This window comes from Callorhinus ursinus, unplaced genomic scaffold (genome assembly GCF_003265705.2).
Source record: "Callorhinus ursinus isolate GAN/ISIS: 27379988/994484 unplaced genomic scaffold, GSC_fseal_2.0 scaffold1, whole genome shotgun sequence".
Lineage (NCBI taxonomy): Eukaryota > Metazoa > Chordata > Mammalia > Carnivora > Otariidae > Callorhinus > Callorhinus ursinus.
Window position 1 is genome coordinate 94649195 of NW_027397063.1, and position 23277 is coordinate 94672471.

The window sequence follows — 23277 nt, forward strand, 5'->3', positions numbered from 1 at the left end:
TACATTAATGCCTATAGTTCAAAAGGAATTATTACTTTAATATACTAGAATTTTTTTTTGTCCTAGGCAGCCATGCAATGCATGCTTTAGAAATGTAGTCCCTTGATAAATGCATTTCATGCCAATTTCTCTCTGGATGAAAAATAAATGTTTTAACCTATGATTCCATGTTTCTGATCCCAGTGGGTTGACACATTATAGATGCATATCACTTCTAAATTTAAATTAAGGAAGGAAAATAGCTGTAAATTTTATGACCTAGATAAAAATCATATTCTTTTACAATCCCTTATCCTTATAGCTTGATAACTTCTTAGGTTTTGAGAATTGATCTAAAAAATCTAATTTCCTTCTGACTATTTATGGATCACTCTCCCTTTCTATTCTTCAATTAGCATTGGCAGGGAAAAGAAAGACTTACCAGTGTGATGCTTGAGGTTTGATTTTCTTGTGTTAATTTAAACCTAAACTATTGCAAAATTAAAATATTGCCAATGAAGTTCCCATTTTTCAGAGTCCAGAGTGCTGACCATTGCACCATGGGGCCCACTTGAAGTTCCCATTTTTCAAAAGAAAAAATTTTAGCATGAGTCTTTCCCACTGTATTCCATATCCACCTAACAAAGCTAACAAACTAACAAAGGATATACTTTCATCTTTCTCCCAAATATCCATTATGCCAATGATAACTTCTTTCAAGAAATAAGTCTGATCTGTGTGTGTTTCTAAGTCCCAATGTCCCCCGAATGACCAGATTCGTGTTTATGAAATGTACCCTGCTACCTAAATTTTAGCATGTTTAATTTCAATGGGGAACACTTTTTATGTCAAGATTAAGGAAGCCAGACTTAGAAGGCATGTGCATGAGTAACTTACAGACAGGAAGTGAATCATGCAGGAGTGATATTTCAGAAAGCCCAGATACGGCCTTATCAATTGTTCAAACATTTAAATACCCCCATTCTGATTAATTAGAGCTGCTTTCCAGGCTTCTCACACACCCTTTGAGTCCCTCAGCCCCCTTCCAGGGATCCCCCTCCTATCATTTCTCTCATGGTCCAGTAGCTAAAGGTGGAAAGCAGGTGCCAACCAGGAGCTCCAGCTCTACTCCTGCTCTGATTAGCCTTTGGGCATTTCCCGTTGTGAAATCTTTGGCTTTTCACTCTTAGGCAAATGATACGAAGAGGACAACAGATTCACTGGAAAACATGGAGTTTCCAACTGGATCTCAACTCCCTGCAAAGTTAGAATTGTAAAACATGGAGTAAGAAAAAATAGTTGAGACTCCATTTTGGAGCCCAGGTTGGGGAATGTCTTCAGAAGATTCTTGTTTTTTTTACACTACACAAGCCAAGGTTGTGTGCTGGGCTTACTACTAAAACATGTGTGCTTTTATACATCAGGTGGAGCCTCTTGAAACACAGCCTTGGAAGTTTAGTTCCTTTGTTTGCCACCCATAATTTTCAGCTTGTGTTGTCAAATTTGCATTTGAAGCCCCTATTAAACCACAGCATCAAAATAATGATGACAGTCGCTGCAAAATATAAGAAATCAAAAGAAAAGAAAAAAAAATACCCAACCTCTGAAGAGAAGAATGGCCCCAAATGCGGTAATTATGCAGAGCTGTGAAGAGCCTCACTCACATATAATGCATACTTGGCGTGAGGGAGGAAGTGCTGTACAAACAAATCTGAGCAGAACCTACAATTCCCATCCGCCAAACACTGTGCAGGGGCCGCTCCTGCCGTCTAGACGGGAGTGACTCAGAAAAATAAGTAATTTGTAGTGGAGCATAGGCACTTGGGGAATCTGTCAAAATCAGCGTGGAATTTGTAACAAAAGGAAGATAAATTTGGTTTGTTTGTCTTTGTTAAACCAAACACTAAGCTGAGAGAGGTGGGTCTCTTAACTGTTCAGCATTTCCTGTTTGTTTATTCTGGCTGGGAAAACTTTGATTCTTACAGATTTTGATGAAATCTGATCTACTCGTTACAAGATAAATATTTTAAATCCAAAATAATACATTTACATAGATTTTCTTTTCTGTTTCTTATTTTTATTGTTCCAAATGGAACAAAAAATAAACCAATCCTCTTTCCATTCCTCATTTCTACCTCCCAGAGGTAGCCGATTTCAACTCTCTTCACCACCTTCTCTTGGAATATACAATCTGTCCACATTTCTACCTAGCATGCCTGGCCAATTTTCCTGTTACTAAGCAATCTAACCTATCCAAACCCTTGAAAAACAAATCCCCCGTCTTCCCCATATCCTATCTTCTTCACATGTTGCAATATTTTAATAAATATATATTTAGCATTTACATTTTTTTCAGTAAATATTACTCTACTGCTGAGCTAAGGAGTCTCCTAAAATTATAGATTTACTTTTTTTTTTCAGGAGTTAAGACTTGCCCTACCCCACCCACCTCCACCTTAGGCTTAGGACCACTCTATATTCCTTTTCTCCTACTCCAAATTTTTCAGATCTGTCAAATCACCTATCACTAATATTTTACAAATATTTAACTGTGTCAGATAATCTAATTGTTTTAATCCTCCCTCTTTAACGGAAAGTTTTCTTCCATAACCCTCTGTTGCTCTTCCAACTTCTATTGCTTCTCTGTAAGCCTGTTATATGCTGATGTCCAGCACTTCCCTACATCTTTCTTTGACTTATTTCTTGTACCTTGTATCCCCATCTTTTTTGGTTTACTTGTTTATATTGCCAAGAATGGATTCTCAATATACTTCCTAATCAAGAATGAATGAGAAGTAAGTAATTTTTTTGGCTCTGGAAGATGGAACAAAGTCTTTTCTTGCCCTCACGCTTCAGTTTTGGTATGCCTCACTTCAAATTTCATGCTAAAATTGCTCCCCTCAGAATTCTGAAGGCATTACTTCATTCTTTTCTAGTTTTCAGGATTGTTGTTGAGAAGCTCATGACATTTTTTTTTTTTTGATCCTTTGTAGCTGATCTATTCTTCCCTCTCTGAAAACCATTAAAATTTTCGTTTTCCTCCTAGTGTTCTGGAATTTCATGGTGGCATGCCTTATTGACAGGGTCTTGTTTTCACTCTCTCTTCCATTTATTATGCTGGCCATCAGTGTCACTTCCCAATCTGAAGACTTGTGCTGTCCAGGTCTAGGACATTTTCATGTGTATATCTTTGATATATTTCCTCCCTTCACTTTGTTCTGTCTTTTGGGACCTTCTATTAGCCGTATGTTGGGCCTCCTGACTTGGTCTTCTAACTTATTTTTTTTTATCCTTTGCTTTTGTTGTTCTCTTTTCTGGGAGATATCCTCAATTTGACCCTCCAGGTCTTCTACTTAATGCTTTTATTTTTGGCTTTACATTTTCAGGATCTTTCTTGTTCTCATTGTTCCTTTTCCATAGCAATTGTGGCAGAGATATCCTACTTTGACCCAATGAGTCATTCTGCAATAAAATCTTCTCCTCTTGAATTCAGGCTTGCTTCTAGCCAATAGAATATGGCAAATGCAATGGGATAGTCATTCTCTTGATTTGTTTATGTCATACTGTAAAAGTGGAAGTTAAATTCCTAGAACTATGTTATGTTATATAAGAATCTGTCTTAGTAGAGTGAGAGAGTCTCCCTGGCCTTGAAGAAAGGAGCTGTCCTTAGTGAGAGGGCCTAGGAGAGTGCCACCTGGTAAAGAATTGCAATCAGCTTCTAGGAGCTGAAAGCAGAGTCTCCTGACAGCCAACAAGAGAATAGGGATGTATGTTATACGTGGACTGAACACAATCCTTTATTCTATTAAGGTATTCAATAATAAAAGATTAACAATTTGTTTAAAAAAGAGAGAGCAGGGACCACCAACTTCTTACAACCACAAGAGACTGAATTCTGCCAACAGCCACAGAAGCTTGGGTGAGAACTCCACGCTTCAGAAAAGAACACAGCTCAGCTGACTCCTTGGTTGCAGCCTGCTGAGACCATAAGCAGAAAAACCTGCTAAGCCATACCTGGACTCTTGACCCCATAAACTGTGAAATAATAAGTAGATGTTCTAAGCTTCTAAATTGTGGCAATTTGTTATGTAGTAATGAATGCCAAATAGGGCAATCTGCTATTCTAACCCATAGTTGCAACATCACCTCTTATCTTTCTGAAGATTTCTTTGCTTTCCTAATGGTTTGTTTCCTCTACTTAAAAAACACATGTTTTTATTGCTTTCATGTTGGAGATTTTCCACAAATCTCTGACAAAAACTGGATGAAAGTTCACAATTAAAGCAAGGGACAAAACAGCTACTTGAGAGTCCTGTGGAACTTACTGGCCAGAGTGATACATCACCTTTTTGTGTTTGTTTGTTAAGGACCCCCCAGTTACACTAATTATAGGTTTTTATCTCTGGATTCATTTAGATTTCAAGAGAAACTTCTAATCCCCTGCCTGGTGGTGAATGTCTGGTTCCTGCCTTCTGGAGTCAAGTTAAAGAGCAGAGGTTGGATTCAGAGTCCTAAAATGTTGAAATGTTGATTTTAACTCAATCTTTCTATCTTTAGTTCTGAGCTTCACACTTGGTCTCCACCAACAAATAAACACTCTCCCAGGTTTTTAGTTTTTGCTGATTTCTGTGTGTTAATAACCCTCCCTTGGTTGATTTCAAGTTACCAGGAATGTGACATGAATATATGAACAGAGTTGGGAAGAGATGTGTACAATAGGCTCTTGAAAGCCCTTATGCACTGTCTCTAGCACAGCACTGGGTCCCAGAGTCCAAAGAGTGTCCATTTCAATTTCCCTGGAGAATAAACCTTTAAATATACTGCAGGTATGTCAGTCACTGCAATAGAGAGCTGGATATTACAAAGGAGAAACTACATGGAAAATGAGGGTTTAGTGTTAAAATTTCCCAGGTCCTAACTCTTAATTCAATTTTGCAATCACAGGACGTCGGGGTTTGAAAACAAAAGAATGAAATTCCTGGGTGTGGCCATGAGTTTTCTTGGACATAGGAGATTTTCACATTGGTGTTTGTTCTCCAGTGTCATATTGGATGACTGAACTAAATCAAGATTCAACCTTCTGGGTATAATCCCAGAAGAAAAGACAATTTTTATTCTTAGAGCCTTAATTAGAAGTCTCACACGTGTACCCTTTAACAGGTAAGGGGCTTTCAAATTAAGGGTCCACATTTCCCTGACATGGTTTAAACCTGTCTTCCTTTGTGAGCATCATCAGCATAAGTGACAGATTTACTGGAGCTCATCACATCACCCTCCTCCCCTAGCAGTTCAGTTGGCCCCCAAGTCAAATCAGGTTAGAGCAAAGTCCTGGGCAAACTAGCAGTGCCCCAGGTCTTTGCCGGATGATCCAATTCCAAAGCAAGGCCCAATTCCAAAACTTTTGTTCCTAGTTTGTGAGACATGGCTACAATACAATAGAATACTGTTTGTGCTTTCTCTCTGACAAAGGAAAGGGTAGTGGAGGCCAGAGGCCAGTTTACTAAGACAACAAAACTAGCTTCTCTTCTTTCCCTAACGTAAAAGGGGAGAAGCCTTGGCAGCACCTTGAGGAAGAGGGAGTCCTGGGAAGAAGCTGGCTAGTGTCTCTATCCCTTCTCCTCTCTACTTGAGGGTTTCTATCTGGCCCTTCTAATCTCTGCAGAGTCCACCAAGCCAGCTGGGCAGCTGCATTCCAAGGAAGAAGTGCCTCTTTGAAGTTGGCAGCGGTAGATGTCTAGCCCTATGTCTTGCTAAAGCTCTGCCGAATAATCAAAATAATTGAGACTTGGGCTGCCTTCCTTCCAGAAGAGGTTTCCTAGGGCAAGATGACATATGGCCACATTTTGAGTCCTCCAAACAAGCCAGTTGCAAGGTGGTTGCCAGGTCAAGTAAAATCCAGATGGTGTCCTCTGCATTCCCAAGGTACTTTGCACATAGAGAAAGCACAGCTTATTTTTTCTTACCATATTGGTTTTGTCTGCCTCTTTTTTTGAAAAGTGAAATTTTGAGTTTTTTTCAATAAAAAGTAGAATATGTAGGCATTAGGGAAAATGTAGAGAATGCAAATAAGTGCAAAAAGAGAGAGAGATTAGGTTATGCCATATTGTAAACCTGTACTGCTTAGTCCTAAAAACATTTTTTCATTGTAGTAAAATACAGTCTTAACCATATTTAAGTGTTGTAATTCAATGGCATTAAGTACATTCACAGTGTTGTGTAACCATCACCACTATCTATTTCCAGAATTTTTTCATCATAATAAGTAGAAAGTCTGCAACCATTAATCAATAATTCCCTATCTTCTATTTCTCCCACACTCTGGAAATCTCTATTCTACTTTCTATCTCTATGAGTTTGCCTATTTTTAATAGTTCATATAAGTGGAATTATACAGTATTTGCCCTTTTTGTCTGGCTTACTTCATTGAGCATACTATTTTCAAAGTGTATCCATGCTATAGTCTGTATAAAAACTTCATTCCTTTTTATGGCTGAACAATACTCCATTTTGTTTATCAAAACGTTTTGTTGAACAAAATGTTTACCACATTTTGTTTATTCATTCACCTGCTGATTGAACTTAGATTGTTGCCACCTTTCGGCTATTATATATGAACATTTGTCTGCAGGCATGTGTTTGAGTTCTTATTTTCAAGTCTTTTGTATTTATACCTAGGAATGGAATTGTTGGGTCATATAGTAACTCCACGTTTAGTTTCTGAGAAACCACCAAACTGTTTTCCAATAGCTGTTCCATTTTACATTCCTGCCAGCAATACACAAAGCTTCTGTAAGGGTTCCAATTTCTTCACATCCTTACCAATACTGGCTAATTTTTTCTTTTCTTTTTCCTTTTTTTTTTTTTTAAAACAATGACCATTCTAGTGGGTGGGAAGTGGTATTCCACTGTGGTTTGAATTTGCATTTCCCTAATGACTAATGATGTTGAGCAACTTTTCATGTGCTTATTAGCCATTTGTATGTTTTTTCAGAGAAATAACTATTCAAGTCCTTTGCCTATTTTTTAATTGGTTTGTTTTTCTTTTGTTTGTTTCCAGTCACTTTTATACATTTTTTAAAAAAAATTCCATAGATGAGATCATATACTATGTAATTTTGTACCCTGATTTTCCACAAAACTCTTAAGATTGCTTGTTTGTTTTTCTCCTTTATCATACTAAGCCCTTGAAGGGCAGTGACCAAGATTATGTTCTGAACCTCATATTTTAATCAAAGAAAAATTATAATGCTTTTTCATGCCTCTGTGTCTTTGCACTCCCTCTGGCTGCCATGGTCTTCACAACTTCCTTTATTTGCCTGGTGATCTCCTACTTGTCCTTCAAAACCCAGACTTCCCTGACTTTTATCTATTTATTTATTTATTTTTAAAAGGTTTTATTTATTTATTTGAGAGAGAATGAGCAAGGGAGAGCTCTCGCACGTACAAGTTGGGGGAGGGGCAGAAGGAGAGGGAGAAGCAGACTCCCCACTGAGCGAAGAGGCCAGAAACCCGGGCTTGAGGTGGGGCTCAAGTTGGGGCTCAATCCCAGAACCTTGAGGTCATGACCTGAGCTGAAGGCAGTCGCTTAACCAACTGGGCCACCCCGGCGCCCCTGACTTCCCTGACTTTTAAAGCAGAGTTGATAACTTCCTTTTTTTTTTTTTGGTCTCACCATTTATCAAAATGTGTTGTAATAATTTATTTACTTGTCTATCTTCCCTCCCAGTCTGTGAGGTTCTTGAGGGCAAAGTGATTGCTTTATTGATCTTTGCATCTTCAGTACCTGTCAGGGATCCTGGAACATTACAGATGTTTAATAAAAGTATGTTGAATATTGTGTGAAGGAAATGTGGAAATTTATTTTAAAAACATACAGTATTTGTCTGCAAACATAAACGAGGTTCAATTATTTCTTTTGTACAGGGATCAGGGAACAAAGGTAACAACAACTAACAAAAAAAAGCTTTGTGGTTTACAAAGGGTTTTCACATGCTCTGTTTTATCTTTATAACAACCTTATTAGGGAAGTGGAATTGACCCCACTTTATAGATACAGAGGTTCAGGGAGGTTGTGACTTGCCCAGGGTTACATAACTGGTGAGTGTTGTACTATGGCAGGTTGTTTTCATTCTGGAAATCACACTCTGTTGCTGATTGTAAGTGCGACGGCTGTTAATGGGCAAGATCTATCCTTTAAGCTAATTTCCCAACCTCTGAACAACTAAGACTTGGTGGGAAAAAAAGTTTTTTTTTTTAACAAAATGGAATAGAGGGAACCAATCTCTAAAAAAAGGAAATCTCTGAAATAAGCAAATGGAGAAGATTTACCCAGAAAAGGGAAATTCAGTATCTTCTTAAAGATTAAAAATAATTTTAAAAACACAAAGTCAGGTGCTGCTTTGAGATATCTTTAATAATTCAAATTTTATGGCCATGTTATCAAGCATTTATATGATATGTTATTTTTGACCCTGTTTTATTGCCTTTGTTTCATACGTAGAAAATGCCTGTTCATAGCTGTGTCCATGTGTGTTGTTGGCTTTTCCTAAATTCTGAGTTTAAATGAATAGGTTTGGGTTCACATATCTGTTATATTTCATTCTTTTATTTTTCCATTTCTAGAATTTTCATATGATTACTTTTTATAGAGTCCAATTCTCTGATGAGATCATAAATCTTATCTATTTTTTGAACCTAATAATCATTTTTTTTAAGTTGGTATCTGAAAAGTCCAATATCTGCATCACCAGTGCATCAGCTTTCATTGTCTGTTTTATTTTGTTTTTCTTCTTTTCTTAGTCTTATTTCTTGACATGCATGGTAACTTTTGATTGAATGTTAGACACTGTCAATGAAGCATTATAGAAGCTCTGGATGATGTCATCTTTCTTCAGAGAAGATTCTATTTATGCTCTGGCAGGTAGTAGCAAATCACCACAATCCAGTCACTTGAGGCTGGGTTTCAAAATTTGTAAGTTTTTTCTTATTTGATCACTTGCACTTCTTGAATGTAGTTCTCTGTGTCCTTAGACTATTTAACAGGGCTCTTTTTGATAAGACTTGAACTTCATTTTTTTTTTTTTTTTGGTCTCTCTGGTATTATGACATGGCCAAAAACTCCACTCAATTTCTCAGTTATGTTCTGTTTGGCTTCTTAGCATTTTGCTCTGTGTACCTTAAGATTTAACAAGTACCCTGAGATGAAAACTTGCGTAGAATGTTGGGCTCACTTTTATGCATTATTCTTATTTCTTGGGATCTTGGCTGCTGAAGTTCTGGCTGTGTTAGCAAGCCCTTTTTTGTAGTCCATTGAGCTCTATGGGCTTATCTATCTTTTAGCAGCTGCATTCAGCCCTAAGATTTTTAAGAATGAGCAAATGCCCTAAGGACTATAGCAAAGCACACAATATTGGGATCATCTCAGTGAATTTCTCTTCTCTTCAGTATCTTGATCCTCAAGTCCTAGCAACCCTAGGTGATTAGAGTGTTGGAACTTTCAGTCCCACCCCACACTACCCCCAATCTCAGGGAAGGGGAGAGGGGCTGGAGTTTGAGTTCAACTGCCAATGGCCAATGATTTAATCAATCATGCCTATGTAATGAAGCCTCCATAAAACTCCAAAAGGACTGGGTTTAGAGAGCTTCCAGGTTGGTGAAAATGTGAAGGTGAAGGGAGAGCATTGTGCTCAGCGGTAGCCTGGAAGCTCTGTGCCCTTTCTTCCACACCTCACCCGATTTATGTCTTCCATTTGGTTGTTCCTGTTATAACCTTTTATAATAAACTGGTAATCAAGTAAGTAAACTGTTTTCCTGAGTTCTGTGAGCCACCCTAGCAAATTAATAGAGCCCAAAGAGGGGGTCATGGGATCCTCAGATTTATAGTTGGTTGGTCAGAAGTTCAGGTGACAACCTGGACTTGGCCATTGATATCTGAAGTTGGAGGCAGTCTAGTAGGACTGAGCCTCTAATCTGTGGGATCTGATGTCATCCCCAGGGAGTTAGAGTCAAAACTGAGTTAAATTATAGGACACTAGCTGGTGTCAGAGAATTGCATAATGTACGAAAAACCCACACATCTGGTGTCAGATTGTGAGAGTAAAGGAGACACACGCAAGAATTTATTTTTCCTTTAGAATAGTATTTTCCTCATAAGGTTGCTGTAAGGTTTATTTTATTTTTTTTTAAAGATTTTATTTATTTATTTGAGAGAGAGAATGAGATAGAGAGAGAGCATGAGAGGGGAGAGGGTCAGAGGGAGAAGCAGACTCCCTGCTGAGCAGGGAGCCCGATGTGGGACTCGATCCGGGGACTCCAGGATCATGACCTGAGCCGAAGGCAGTTGCTTAACGAACTGAGCCACCCAGGCGCCCCAGGTTGCTGTAAGGTTTAAATGAGGTACTGTGCTAAGAACAGTGCCTGGTATTCAGTGAGTGCCAAGTAAATGTTGCTTTCTTGCCCTTTCCTTGCTTAAGGCCATCTCTATGGATTAAATATTTTTGCCTCACTGTATAGTTTGAGTTAAAAAAAGGACAAATAAATATTTTAGAAGAACTTAAAAGATTCTTTCCTTCCACAGTGGCTCTGAGAAGCCCATGGTCTATAATTTTACTAGTGATTACAAAAATCCCACTGCCAAATGGCAGCTGACTACCAGCACTGTCTTCCCCCGACACTTGCCAATCTCAAGGTGTGTCCAAAAGAGAGGGCAGGAATGCAATCTAGACCAGGTTTCTCAGGGCCTACCTTAGAAAGAACCATATAACAGCCTACAGAATACCAGCATGTGAGGACATTTCTTGTAACTGGATTGTCTTGTTAGTTTGACCTGAGTGTGAAAAAGTCAACTACTATCTATACTCTCAAGCACCATTTTGCTTGCTAAGCTTTGTTTGGTGGAGGAATTTAATCTCTTAGATTTATTATTATATAATATAATGGGTCACTCATGTTCTGGTGGACCACCAATGGGAGTTGGTGAAGTCATGTCTGGGTAGATCCTCCAAGGAACATAGGCAGGAATGATGGATTTCAGGTCCCATCTGATGCGATAGCTGAAAGGGCACATGGCCCCTGATGTGAATGTGAAGATGGACTCAAAAGGCTTCATTTCCAAAATAAGTAAGTTGCTTCCTTTGATTTTTTTTTTTTTTTTTAGAGAGAGGAGGGGGAGGGTCAGAGGGAAAGGGAGAGAGAGAATCTTATGCAGGCTTCATGCCCAGCGCAGAGCCCTATGTGGGGCTCAATCTCACAACCCTGAGATCATAACCTGAGCCAAAATCAAGAATTGGATGCTGAACCAGCTGAGCCACCCAGATGACCCTCCTTTGATTTTTTTTTTTTAAGGTAAAAAACTATGGGCTGGGATTCAGAGTGGAAAACCCTTCAGCACTAGTTTTAGAAAATGCTACGAGTTTGGTATAAAGTAACTATGATCAGTGTTGAGGTCAAATCCTCCTGGGGTAACTATTATTAACCCAGAGGGTTTTGACAGCATCTCTCTCCTGTTCCACCAAAGACAGTCCTGCCTTTGCCAGCCTTGTTCTCCTCTGTTGTCCATGTCCGGTGAGAAGCATAGTGGGCCCACATGTTGAAGTGCTGAGGCCGAAGGAGGAGAGTGAAGGAAGGAAGGAATCCGTGAAGCCTGAGAGTGGAGGACGAGTTTCTTCGGGGAGTGGGTGGGAGGGGGAGGAATTGAGAGTCAAAGAGAAAGGCTTTGGAGCAGCTGTGGGGTTGAAGCCATGGTATGCTGATGAACCAGCTCTTAGAAACAAAAAAGAGCCCTGATTGGTAGCATTTGCCAAGTCCCATGGTGTAAAGAATCTCACCAATGCAAAGTCAACTAGATAGAAAAATTTAGTATACCACTGGGTGGGAGGGAAGTAAAGAGGAAGGAAATGATTTAGTATTTTAATTGCCGTTAATGTTCTTTGAGAAATAGGGCTGAAAAATCCTGTTACCTTGGGGTCTTGAACTATGTGTTTAAAATACAATGCTATTCTAACTGGTCCAAATGAGTCTCCTGGTTAATAAGGGTGACTCTCAGAAGGAAGGAGGGAAAGAGACCAAAATGTGTTGAGTCCTTGTTATGTGTCAGGTGGTTCACCTACTTTATGCTGTTCACACCCACAATAACACTAGGAGGCAACAACACTAGAATTGGTCTCATTCTACGACATGAGGAAATGGCAGGTTCAGAGATTGGAAGTAACTTTCTTAAGGTCATACTGCTAGGAAATGGGCAGTTCAGTGCCTGAACCTGGTCTTTCTTGGCTCTAGGACCCATGGTGTGTTCACCACATGCCCCCGCACAGACCTCTGTTCCACTGGGACCCAGTGTGAAGGTCCAGCATCCAGGGGATTACTGCATCATCTTCTGTTTCTCATTCATTGTTTCCACTCAGGGGACACACTTTCTCTCTCAAACCCCAGTTCCCACGTCTTTGACTTCTCAAACGTCCTCTTTCTCTCTTATAGCCCTCCTGTGATCTCAAAGTCCAATATACAATGTTGGTTCAAGTGCACAGCTAACTTCCATCCTGATGTGAGGGTTTTAGAGGCACAAACCTTGCCCCCAGCAGAAGCTTCGAGTTTAAACTCAGCCTACTCAGGGAGCTTTGCCAAAGCCCCACATCTTGAACAAGCCCCTCACCTCCTGTGGTCCACAAGCTTTTTGCTTAAGGACTTTTCTAGCCCTTCCTTAAGGCTCTGAGCCTCCGGATGGTGGTTCTTAATAGTTTAGCTCAAGAAGGCTTCATTGACCCAAACTGAGCTATTATTTGTAGCTGTCTTTCCAGTCTCTGGGTAAGGAGGTGCCTGTCTTCTACCTCCAATGTCCATGGCCTTAGGAATCACATTTCAAGTGTACGAGTTTGTGGTCCCATGAATTTTGGGTGAAACACATACCCCTGCATCCAGCTATTATTCTGTCCTCGGCCAGCTTCTTGTTTTCTGTGTGGTTTCTAATTATCCTGCAGAAGCTGTCTGCCCTGAATACAGATCACCTCCACACTGGGAGGATCCAGACCTCGTCTACAGTGTCCCCAGTTCATGGTTCATATTATCAACATCTGCAAGTTAAAGGAAATTGTTGATTTATCTAAGGGAAGTCTCGTGAGCTTTAATGTTGTAAAAAGTTAAAAAGTACCTGGATGAGAACTCGGGAAGGTAGAGAGTTGAAGTCTGTTCGAGTATGGCTTCAGAGTCAAAGGCTACATCATTTTGGTTTCATTTAACGACTGATCTTTAAACCTCATGCTCTTAATCTATCATATAGGATTACAAAAGGAGCATATCTTAGAGGATGGTTGTGAGGATCAAACGTAATAACACATATCTAATGATTAGCACAATGCCTGGTCAAATAAATATTAAGCATTATTATAATTATTTCTTAAGATGTAGCACCACACATAATTTTAACAAGTGCCTCTGATGTATGAGATGCTCAATAACCGTTTGTGCTTTGATTGTCTAGTTACACATTAACTTGGAAACACCAACTTTCTGCCTCATGGGAGCATTCTGAGTTTCCTACAAGTGAGAAGTTAACACTGAGATGGGGGGAAACTTTAGTGGGGGAAGGGGAGGATTTTGCTTACCGGCCTAGCCTTCCAAAGTTGTCTATCCTTGTGGGAGAGAGAGCATGGAGTGTAAGTAGAATAGATTCTTTTTTAAATCAAGGCAGAGCTTAAACATGTCCCCAGTAGGGTTTTCTGGGATACAGTATATTCTCTCTGCAGGATTCTTTTACCCACAACCTTCCAAATTTTACACCTTGGAAAAAACCAGAAGTTAACAGCACCCTACAGTGTGCACCTGAACATTTACATTTCCCACTAAAGATAATGTAGGAAGCAGTTGTCATGTAAAGTGGAAAACTATTGTTTTTACTTTCTCTTTCATTACTCAAACAACATTATAATGACATTAAATAAATACTTGAAAGAAATATGTACTTCTCAAGTTTCCCAGTCCTATATGTAAAGATCCCCCCTTCTGCCCCAACACACAGTTTTTTCATATTTCCTTTTAGGTCTTGTCCATAAACATTTATTATTTTGACACAATTAGTATATAACAATAATTAGTATATAATTGTGTAAAAAGAGTATAAAACAAGTAGCAGAAAATTTTTACATTTTTAAAAAAATCTGTTACATCATGAGCATTTTCAAGTCTACTATAGCTTCAAAATGTATTACTCGTCATGCCCGAACATTATTCAATGGAGAGAATTTAATTATGGTTCAATCAATGTTTTTTTAAGAGGGCATTCAGGCTGTTTCTAACCTTAAGATGATACTATAAGGAACATCTTTGGATGTATATGTATTTATACACACACACATTTCCTCCATTTGCATTATTCCCTTGCAAAAAATTCTTATATTTGAGATTATTGAGTCAAAGGGCAGGAACATTTATAGAGAAGCCAATGTTTTACAGCATTCACATGTGACGATTAATGAAATTACAACGGTCTTTAAGATCTTGGATAAAGAGAATTCTAGTTATACTAGAAGCCTAATACATCACTCTGTGAAATAAAGCTACGTCAGGCTACGAGGAAAATCATCAGAAACAAATAGCATTTCCTTTCAGTTCAAACACCTTTTCTTTGGCTACAGAAGCTATTGTCTATATAATTATGTGAGTTGGAAATTGGCAGAGCCCTTTAACCTGGACCGGGACTCCTCCGGGCGGACGGACGTGTTGACAGGGCAGGCTTGGATGTGCGCCTGGCGCGGCCGCATCAGCTTCTGGTCAGCCGTGCTCCCGCCGTGCGCTCTGCTTCCCAAGCGCCACGCCAGCTCGCTAGGCCGAAGCCTGAAGCCAAGTGGGGGTCTGGGAAGGCTGACAAAAAACCGAGCTGCTTTGGCGCTGTTTTCAGAGCGTCTGGAACTGCTCACTTTCTCATTCCTGTGATAAAACGCGATGCGGCTGCAGTGGAGGGAGGGGTCAGAGGCTGCACCGGGGCCTGGCAGCTGGGCAACAGATGTCCCTGTGAAATACACACGCTCACCCCTTCTGCTTCCGCTGCTTTTTAAAAAAGAAGCAAATATAGCTGTTACCTTCCTAGAAAATGAAAGGATTAGCATCCTTACTGGGGAGCACAATGGTTCCCTCTGAGCTGGCTTTGCTCTAGGTTCTATAGATGCCAATGAATACCACGAAAGAGGGAGAACTGGAACTGGACGCAGCTGAGTTATACTGGAATGTGGAATTCCAAAGATTAAGAACCCTCAGTGCCTGTGAATGGTTTTTCTGCCCCTCAGAAGCCCCGAGTCCTTTCAGCCAAGGAAGCCGTCTTGCATGTCTGCCTGAAATTCTCCAAGCCTCTCCCATTGTGGTAGTCATTGTGCGCTCCGGACTGAGGCAGTTGTTGCTTCTCGCGGGCATGTAAGGCCCTTACTGATGCCTGTCCTCTTGTCACCTTTCTACCTGCTGTGGAAACTTCCTGCCACGAACCTGCAGGTTTTTAGGGGCCAGCGTGGGGCACACCCGGCCGCGACAGGCTGATGCCACATGAGCTCGTGCTCCTCATCACGTCACCTGACTGTGCCTTTCTTCAGAACACAGGGGGCAACAGATGACGCGGTGGGGATATGTCCGAAAGGTGTTGAGCATTTGCTCACTTCAAAGAGCGTATCAAAATGTAATGTATTTTATGTGCCTAACATTGTTGTGAAAATAGCAGAAAGTACAAGCTTAGAGTTATAATCGGATTGCCAGGCTAATTCCATGTTTAGGTAGTTTAAAGAATGTCATGATAAGAAGGATTTTTTTTTTTTACAAAACCTGAAGCTACAATCAAGGAAAGGAAAGGCTTTGCTTCTCTCGTTCTCTTACTTTCTTGACACGGCCAGCTCTCTCTACAGCCAGGAAGTCACCCACAGGCACCGCACACCCACTCGCGTACAGATGTGCTGGGCTCGAGTACACAGTCCGTAGCCTCCGCTTTGCCTCCATGGTCTGCTCACAACATCCTGCAAAGGGCACCATTTCCCGAGAATTACAGGGTCAGTTTACTTGAGTCAGGGCATGAAAGGAGAGAAGGGACATGGTTGCTCTGTTACTTTTACCCTACATCTTTCCAGCCAACACAAACTTCTGACGGTGCCATTGTCTATTTCCTTCCCCAGCTGAAGCTGGGCTTTAGGCATGTCATAGTTTCCAGATGAATTAAATCTTCAAAGGAATATGCTATGTCACAGAAGTAAGCATGACCTATCATTGTAGTTCTAAGTGTCATTTTTCTCCTCCTCTCTGTGACTCCATTCCTGTTTTGGACTAAAACAAAAGCATTTTGTCCATAGTGGCTTTCACATGAAATATTTTGCTTCAAAATTAAATTAATCTCAGGGTGCCTGGGTGACTCAGATGGTAAAGCATCTGCCTTCGGCTTAGGTCATGATCCTAGGGTCCTTCATGATCCCAGGGTTCTGGGACCAAGCCCCGCATTGGACTCCCTGCTCAGCCGGGGGTCTGCTTCTCTACCACCCCCTGCCCCACTCCTGCTCTCTCTCTCTCTCTCTTAAATAGATAAACTCTTAAAAAAAGTTAAACTAATTTCCAATATCCTCAGGCAGGGAGTAAGCACAAGGGGCAAGAACTCTGGAACAGTGACAGGAATACTGATCCATCTCTAGCTAATTTTGTGATCTTAAACTGTGTGACCTTAGAACGGATGAATGCTAAACTCAGACCGTATACCCATCTATAAAATGGAATACACATATCTTTCATTTACTAGATACAGTTTGTTATGAAGATCAACTTGGCTTTATTAATGCTTTTGCAACTTGGCAAAGAACTGCTTTATACACCCTGGACTGAATGTTTTAGTATTCCCCCTTTTTAAGGTGTTATTTTGAAGATGATCAGGCAAATACCAAACATCAGAAACCTCTAATATATAATGTTACACGAAGCACTGCTATTTGTTTGCTTTGTTCCTGGCCAAACAAAACTAGAAAGCAGAGCACAATAGTTCACTCATGCTGCAAACTTTGGACTGCAGCCTAGATTAAAAACAACAACAACAACAACTAACAAAAAGGGTAGAGTTTCCTTAGCTACAGGAATTGTCTTATGGGCTCCCATAAATTCTTGGCAAATGAAGAGTATGAAGCAATCTGCAGCCTTTGTTTGGCAGAGGCCAAAGGTCACCCATTTACAGGGATGGAAGATAGTTTTCCTTGAAAGAGATGGGTGCTGAGGTTTCGAAGAAAGAGGAGCAAGCCTGCTGAGCCCACTGATGCTGGCAGCTCAGCGGGGATCTGTCTCAGGCTCTGCTAATCCCTCAGTTTTCATAAACGAAGAGGGAGGGGACCAATGGCCGTGCTTCAGACTGTACCCCAGAGGTGAAGACTGCCAGGCACACAGGTCTGCAGCCCAGAGCTCGGGGGCCTGTGTGAAGCGATGTTGGCCACACTGAGGATTTCTCTATTTCCAGGCATTATAAAAAAGGCTTATTAACTAGGCTCCTGAAATCCTTCAGTCATTTGTTCTTCATGGGCATTTTTTCCCCTTTTCTATTAAAAAAGAAGAGAGAAGAAATACATGCACATTTTTTTTAAAGAAAGGAAAAAAAATGACAAAAAAGAAAAAAACAAATGACATTTTTATCCAAAGGTAAATGCCGATGGAAACTTTACTTTCTGTATTTTCTTTCTTCTTTTTTAATTGAAAGACTCTCCGTGGTTGACTTGGTATAAATTTATAGCTCAGCCTACCAAGCCTGAAGTAAATCTGCATACATATTTTATTGGCAGTCACCTTTAAAATTGCTGAAATGGCACTGTTTACTCTGCTCGGGACTCCTGCAAAGGGAGAGAGGAAGAGTACTTAGCAGAGAGGATGCGGTTATTTGGCCAATCAGAGGAATGGAAGAGCTCTGGAGGACAGCTTCTGGCTTCTGGCAGGACGCTGAGAGGCGACGGGCAGGGTAAAAACGAAACGACTTGGGAAGTAGTATATTCTGTCTCCATATAAAGCATTTCTGGTGCTTTGAAGTCAGGTAGACAGCTGTTGGTCAAGTAACCTAACCTCTCTGAACCTGTTTCCTCATTTTGAAAGCGGGAATTATAACATATGTGTGTATATCACTCTCTATATGTATATATATCTATAAATGTATATCTATGTACGTATCTATATATGCACATATGTGTGTACATATATATCTGTATTTTATATATATATAATACATCTACACAGGGTCATTGTGAAGATAAATAAGGTGTATAACCCAGAGGAAGAGCTCAGTGAAATGTCATTGCTATAACTGTCATTCTTGTAATTTAATTCTGAACTCACAACTTACTTGTGATATCTTGTTCTCTTTTCACATTTCCAAATTATGACTGCTTCTTTCCCTGTTCATGTCTTGGATGATAACAAAGATAAGGGGTAAATCGTAAGCTCTTCTGAAGCCACAAATGGGTGGTTGTTAATGCTGCTCACTGATTATTTCTGGTTCTCTCTTTTCTGGGCACATGATGGAATTGCACTTTTTGGATCCTGGTTGTTAGATGGGACCACATGACATTTAGTTGTTGGTGTAAGATGCTCTAAAGCTCCAATGCTCTAAATCAGCATGTCCAGTACAACTTTCTATAATGATGGAAATGTTCTCTACCCACATTGCCCAATAGAGTAGCTACTGGCCATATGTGGTATTGAGCACCTGCAATATGGCAAGTGCAAATGAGAAATAAACTGTAATTAATTTTATTGAATTTTGATTAATTTTAATTTAAATATGAGCCACCCATCCCATGAGGCTAAGGACTACCATACTGGGTAGCATAGCTCCAGTGAGTGGCTGCTCCATCAGCTTGAGTCCAGGAGGGAAGACGTAATGATGTAGGGCAGAGTCCCAACCAGCTGGTCAGGGACATGTAGCATGAGTGAGAAACCATCTCTGTTGTTCTAAGCTATTGAGATTTGGGGGTCATTTGTTACCACAGCATAGCCTATCCTATCCTGACTCATGTACCATAATAATTCCTCAGCCACTATCTCCTTTATATGGCATTGTGTTCTGGAGTTCCTGAGAGGAATCATCCATGACCTCAGCCCACATATGACTGATCATCTCCTTGGTAATTTCTGGTGTGGTTATTATGCTCTGTCCAAAGATGCATAGGCCTCCTCTGTCCCAGATGAATATGAGAGAAAGTGTCAGAAATGTCCCAGGGCTTGGGAGCCCCAGACTCTGCTCATAATTGTAAGTCCGCTCTCAGGAAGTGAGGAATGTGCCCTAGGCTCTATGAGAGGGTTTGTCCTCTGAGTTTCCACATTCCCACAAATTACCATGGAAAAGGGAAATAAGTCCCAGGACTTGGGATTTGTCCCAGGGCTTGGGAGTCCCAGACTCTGCTCATAATATTGTAAGTCAGCTCTCAGGAAGCGAGGAATGTGCCCTTGGCTCTATGAGAGGGTTTGTCCTCTGAGTTTCCACATTCTCACAACTTAACCATGGAAAAGGGAAATAAGTCCAGATTTGATAGAGTGAGGGATACTGACCCTCTCTGGAGCTTCAGGCAGTTGTAGGTATAGAGAAAGCTCTATCCTAGAGGATTAGGCACTGCTGATCATCCAGAAACCCCTTGCAGTAGACAATTACATTTGGATGCTCTTGCACACTGAAAACGTTAATTCTGACATGGGGTTCTGTTCTTTCGAATCTATTTTTATTATGAAATTTTCTTACTTGGTAGATACTATCACCACTCACATATTCACCCAAACTAGAAATCTGGGAGTTATCCTAGACCCCTTTATTCCTCATCTCCCACATCCCATCCAATCTATCATGTCACCTGCTTCTTCCTCATCTTCACACCATTGCTGAGGCCAGTGCATGTGCTGAGCAGTTTGTGCACTGTACAAGGGGTCTGGGGCCTGGCTGAGGGTGATGAGGGTTATTTGTATCCCAGACAGTGGGCTTTGTGGCCCAGAGGGGAGCCTTTTTCTGAAAGTGTCTAGAGGGGGTGCCTTTTGCTAAACCCCGTAGAGATGCCGGGGAAGCCAACGGTAGCTCTCTCAATTGTTTTAGTTTACCCTCACCATCTTTCGGTCTAATGAACCACCTCCGAATTGGCCTCCCTGCCCCTTAGTCTGCTTTTCCTCCTGTCCATGCTATAGCCTGAGTGATCATTCACAAACACAAATTTGACATTGGCACTCTTGTGCTTAAAAACTTAAAGGGCTGTCCTCTGCCCTTATAAACTATGCACTTATTGATGTGGCCTATGAGGCCTACTGTGATGGGAGCTTGGTTACCTCTCCAGCTTCTCCCTCCCTGCACACTCCTCCCCACCTTACCAAACAGTGGCTGAACTCCTTGGAGAACCCAGAACAGGCTCTGTGATCTTTGTCTCTCTCTCCCTTCTGCCTAGAATATACCCAACCCCCGACCTCAATTCCTGGGCTGCCTTGAAAACTCTCTTTTGAGACTCAGCCAAAGCATCTTACTATTGATGTAACTTTTCCTGACCATCAACAAAAGGGGGATTGACTCTTCCTATTTCACACCCTCCCTGAACCTACTATCATGGCACCTTTAAATTCTTACATTTGTCTGGCTGACCTCCTTGATGTGTCCCCTGCACTGAGCACAGCCTGGCAGGGAGCAGCTTCTTCTCAAATGTTCAGTAAATGAATACATGGATAAGACGGTGTTCCATTTTATTCTTAGGGGTCGAATGCAGAGTTTTTCAGTGAAATTTAACAGAAGTTGAACTTACTTTAATTTTAAGCTTCTGCCTCACCTTTTCCTTTAAACACAGTGGTTTAAACTACAAAATTGCCTTTCTGAATCTGGTCTCTTTCAGAGACTTGTCCGAATTGTGAAGGGTTGAGCTGGGAGGAGCTGAGGATGAAGGCAGCATAACTGAGTATGCTGGTATTATTCCATCACTTCTCTCACCTGATCCTCCCAAAATGCAAATGGAAAAAACAACACTGTGTTATGTGTAAAGAGATAAGGCAGCTGTGACCCACAAATGGAATGAAGAAAACAAGATAAGGGCATTCACCTAGAATTCTTAAGGGACAATGAACTCTAAACAGCAATTAAATTAAGTCAAACAGGCAAGGGAAATGTGAAGATGAGAAAATAAAACCCCATGAAGGAAAGGGCAAATTCTAATTTAACCTGAGAAATCATGGTCTTCAGATTTATAGTTACAGGTAGCTGTCTTCCACATTAAATTGAAAATTTCCGCCTGAAGTTCTCAACCAATTGCTATAGAAAAAGAATTTTAATTTCTACATGCAATTATGCTTCTCTCAAAGCCCACACTGTGCTGGGGAGGCTGCACTGTATAGGTTTTGGAGCCATACAACTTATATTCAAATCCTGGGTATGACATTTTCTAGCTGTATGATCTTAGGCAAATTCTATGACTTCTCTAAGCTCTAGTTTTCTCATCTGTAAAATGCGGATAATAATGGCATCTACTCCACAATGTTTTAGTAAAATTAAATACATACAAGCTTGGAATAGTGCTTCAGTAATTGTTAGCTGATATTACTATCATTATTATTTTTTTTTAATTTTTTTATTATTTGAAACCCAAAATCATTAAAATCTGCAAAGCAATGCAGTTCCAATGGTCTCAGACTTTTTTCTTTCTTCTTTTATTTTTTTAGACTTTTTTCTTTTGTAAGTGACTCTGCATGAAATCCAAGTTTTTGTTTGAATGCTTACTTTTTCATAATCAAAGATATTATTTACACAGAAAAGTGAGTAGAAATGGCCACATCCACTTTTTTAAACTTCATTTTGATGGCTTACAACTCCATCCAGGCTGGGAATGGGGGGATTGGCCAGTAGTTATCTGAACCAGGACAACAATCCTTCAGTAGTGGGTCTTGTTGACTACTCTAACCTGACAATTTGTTCCATGGCAGGGACTTTTGAATGCATGCTCTTCGTACTCTGCTAAGAGCAGTCAAGATGCTCCTTAAGTTTAATGTGTTAGTCATGTCAATTATCTTAACAGAAAATGGAAGTTAATGTAAATACTTTGAAATAGGAATATTTCAGTGATGTTTAATGTTTTAAGCAAAATTCGATGTATAGTAAATGACAAAACAGGAAGAAAAAAGTTTTACACAAAATGAGTTCATAAACTATTGATTACTTAATTAACTTAATTTTATACGGATGGTATAAAATTTTGTTTGTGAATTGCCTGACTGACTTATTCTCTTATGATTGCTTTGGATAAAGTGTCTAGTTCAATATTAAGTGTAACTTAAATATTCTCTCCTGCCAGGAGCACACAATATGGAAAAATCAGATTTTCACATGGATCCAACAGTGTCTATTATACTCTATTCTACAGAATTTCCAAAATGAAAGAAAATTTTTTTTTCTCAGTTTATAAAATAAATCATTTTTTTATTACTTATTAAAGTGACAATGTATCTTATGGTTTTAACTATGTCGTTATATGATTGTCTAGCTTTTCATATTCTGTGTTCAAAAAGGAATGTTGCCTGCGTTTCTTACTGACTTACTTTCATGATCTTTTTACTTATGCTGACCTGGAATTTAGTTTAAAAAATTTTAAAGAATTTAATACTTATCTAGTTAATCATAGAATTATAGAACTTTAGAAACAAGGGGAAAATAATCTATTCCAACATCTTCATCTGAAAGACACAAAAACTTAAGTCCAGAGAAGACATTTTCCTGGCTAAGGAAATAATTTCCAGGCTGTCAGATATACCATGTCACTGATAGAGCGTTTTTAGTACCTATTGTTTTGACCCAATATTTTGAACCCAAGGACATTTTTAGTATGAACATTTCAGTCAGAATTATACCAACATTGAATAATTTGGTTCAAGAAAGCATTTTCTGGAGTGAAAACCATTAGGACAATTTAATTCCCTGATTAATTTTCTATAGAGTGCATTTAATAGTTTTCATATTTTTCTACTTTCATTTTTATTTTACTAAAATTATTTTCACCAAGATCAATTCTTTTCACTTAAATTTTATGTCAAGTATTCATTTTGTCATTGATATGTTATTTTTAAAACGATTATAGCTTTGGTCATAATGAGTTTTTCTCTTAATGGCCATTACTTCTACAAGGTGCAATTTTCTTGGGTCAATTTTTTCATAACTAAATTTTCTCAGGAATATTTGATTTTTCTACTAATTTTTAGTTAACACATTTTATTAAGTACAGTTTTAGTGCTTGTGAAGTTTTGATTCTAACAGTAATATTAATCATTCCTACCAGGATTAATTCATAATGAATTTTATAAATGACC

General features: G+C 39.7%; 1 protein-coding gene across 1 annotated transcript in view; it reads right to left on the minus strand.

Annotated features, from left to right (window-relative positions):
• Positions 1-23277, minus strand: part of SCHIP1 (schwannomin interacting protein 1) — a 531518-nt gene that overhangs the window by 233826 nt on the left and 274415 nt on the right. The window lies entirely within an intron of this gene.